The sequence below is a fragment of the Excalfactoria chinensis genome, chromosome Z (assembly GCF_039878825.1).
Source record: "Excalfactoria chinensis isolate bCotChi1 chromosome Z, bCotChi1.hap2, whole genome shotgun sequence".
In the NCBI taxonomy this organism is placed as follows: Eukaryota; Metazoa; Chordata; class Aves; order Galliformes; family Phasianidae; genus Excalfactoria; species Excalfactoria chinensis.
In genome coordinates, this window is record NC_092857.1 from 50,525,786 (window position 1) to 50,528,524 (window position 2,739).

Genomic DNA, 2,739 nt, shown 5'->3' on the forward strand with positions numbered 1-2,739 from the left:
TACTACACAAAGAGAGATTTCAGATTTTTATTAAAAAATTCCAAGAAAATCAAAGATTCAACATGCGGAGGCTTTCAAGGTACATCCATCATTGTATAGCAAGTTTCCTTAACTTCAAAAAGCTTGTTTTTATAAATGGGAGTTGGGAATGGGAAAGGGTTTGTATTTATTTAAAAAACAAAAAAAAAAAAACAAAAACAAAAAAAAAAAAAACCCACTTTGCTAAAACAGCTAATTCTTACCATTTTTAGATTCTGTTAAGCCTTGGGATTGCAGTTTCTCTCAGGTAGCACAAGGATCTGAAAGTAATTTAAAAAAAAAAATAAAAAAATGAAAATGAACAATCAAAACTTTTGCAATATTTAAAAGGTTTTTTTTTTTTCTCCAGTGTAACAGTCAGTGAGCCAAGTATAAGCTTTAGTGGTTAAGATTAAAGTTATGCAAATTATTCTAACCACATGTACACTTATATACCATGTTCCTCTGCTCTTCGGTGTTCTGTAGGCTTAAATATAGGAAAAAGGAATCCCTAGTACCTGGATTTGCAAAAATGTATGCTATTCATGGCACTTGGTACTTCTCTGAAGAGTCCTAATGGTTAAGACACCTAAAAATTAGTCAAGGGGACAGAAACCCATCAGCCTAATTCTACTGTGAAAGGTGGTCCATTGTTTGCAGGCATACTACAAAGTGTAGCTTCTTTGTTTGTTTGTTTTTTGCAGTTGAGAAGCACACATTATAGTGTCAGGCATTCACAATGCAACGGCCCAGAGAGTAGGTATTTTTGGAAATGGCACTGCATTACATAACCTCCAGTTTTCTCTCTGTCTATTCCACACACACACACTCGCACGCACACACCTATTTTAAACAGGGAGGAAAAAAAGAGTTGGTCCTGCCTCGTTCAAATTACTGCTCTTTTAACTGAGTTAAACGGTCACACACCTCCTTCATCAGTTCTCATAAACTGGAAAAATACAGTCCTCTTCTACTGATAATATATTTCTTACCTATAGTGGGTATGTACAAGATATAATTAGGTATGAGTCATATGTTTACACACAAATACATACATACATGCTGGACAGAAAACTGCAAACTCATATCTATAAATGGACATAGAAACATCTGAAAAAAAGCACATCACAAAATGCACACCAAAATACATTTGTTTTTGCGTAGTTTTGTGTTGTTTTTTTTCCCCCCTCTCTCTCTAAAGAACCACCCAAAATTTAACTGCTGCACATGCAAAAACGCAGAAGGCTGTTGCAAGAATGACTGCTTTCTAAAAATAAATACCAGCAGCCTGAGAGGAATCCAGTGTCAGGGAAGAGAAGAGGGAGATTCGTTTTACAAGGGAGAAGAAAAGAGACGAAAACCCGATCCTAAAGCCTCGCATGCATGCTAAAAAATCTAAGTGCATAAAATTCAGAAATGCATTTTAGTGATTTTGGAGTGAAAATCCAAAAACGAAAGGAATTAGTTTTACAGAACCACTCCTCATCTCCCCTTGCATATGTGCAGCACAATCCCCAGCCCAGAAATCCAGCCTCAAAGCACAAAGACAAAGAGTTAAGCACATATACTGCACGTTCTCTCATCTCCTTTAAGAAAGCCTGTTTTGGAAATGTGCACCGAGAGGGTGCTGCAAGCTGCAGCTCAGACCAGCTAAGGGCAAAAGGAAACGAAGACAAAGAAACAAAGAAAGAGAGGATTAATAAAAAGTAAAATGAAATTCTGTGGATTGGAATTGCATATACTTACAGACAAAAGCCCCCGCTCCCTTCTCACTTTCTGTCCTTTCTACATGATCTGAAACACAAATGTGGATTAAAAAAGGGCAGCATGCTACAGAGGGAATTTATAGTTGGGGGAGTGGAGAGCGGGTAGGGGGTGTGGGGAGGAATGACTGCACCTCTTCCAAAGTGCAGCCGTGGAGAAAAAAAAAAGGGGTGGGGGGTGGCTGGAGGAAAGTCTCCCTCTCTCTCCCTCTCTCTCGGGCTGGGATTTGGTTGCCAGCGCTGGTTATATTGAACAATGAGCTAATTCTGATGGTAGCTGGCTACCCGCCAGCTCCCCCCTCCCCTCCCGTCCCCTCCTTACACATACACACTCCCTCCGCCCGCCTACCCCGGTCCCCCACCCCCTACCCCCTCCTTCTCTCGTTCCCCCCCCCCCCCCCCCCCCGCCCGCTGCTGCAGCGCCAGACTGCTTAGTCTGCAATAATCCGCAGCCGCACGTCCCCGCGCTGTCTGGCGGCCAGGCCAGCGACCGCCCCGCCGACGGCCGCAGCGCACGGCGCGGGAGGCGGCGCCCCCCGGGGCTCTGAGGGGAGCGGCGAGGCGAGGCGAGGCGCGGCGGCCGTTGGTGCCCTCGCGCCGCAACGCACGCGCGGGGCCCGGCGCTCCCCTGGCGGCAGCGCGGCGCGGGGTTGGGCGGCGGCCAGGCGCGGAGCGGGACTGGCGTGCCGAACGGCCGCGGCCCGCTGCCAGCGCCCGGGAGCGGAGCGGCGCGGAGCCGCGCGGCGCGGGGGAGGGAGCAACCACATACTGTAATAATAACCCTGCGGCAGCGGCTGCAAAGGGCATCTGAGGAGAAGGGGAGGGAGACGGAGGCGGCCGCCCGCCCGCCGCTTCGCCACGCCGGTGCCCGTCTGAAAGAAAATGGTGGGCGGGAGCAGGGGGGCGCCGCGCCGCGAGATGCGGCCAGAAGGGCTGCGCCCCGCGGGACCCCGAGAGC

The 2,739-nt window shown here is 48.0% G+C and overlaps 1 long non-coding RNA gene across 1 annotated transcript; it reads right to left on the reverse strand.

Moving 5' to 3' along the window:
* Nucleotides 1-240: 240 nt before the first annotated feature.
* Nucleotides 241-2,115, reverse strand: LOC140264605 (uncharacterized). Its single transcript, XR_011906059.1, has 3 exons — nt 1,916-2,115; nt 1,765-1,812; nt 241-299 (listed from the first exon to the last, which is right to left on the reverse strand). It is a non-coding gene; the product is annotated as an uncharacterized lncRNA (long non-coding RNA).
* Nucleotides 2,116-2,739: the final 624 nt, after the last annotated feature.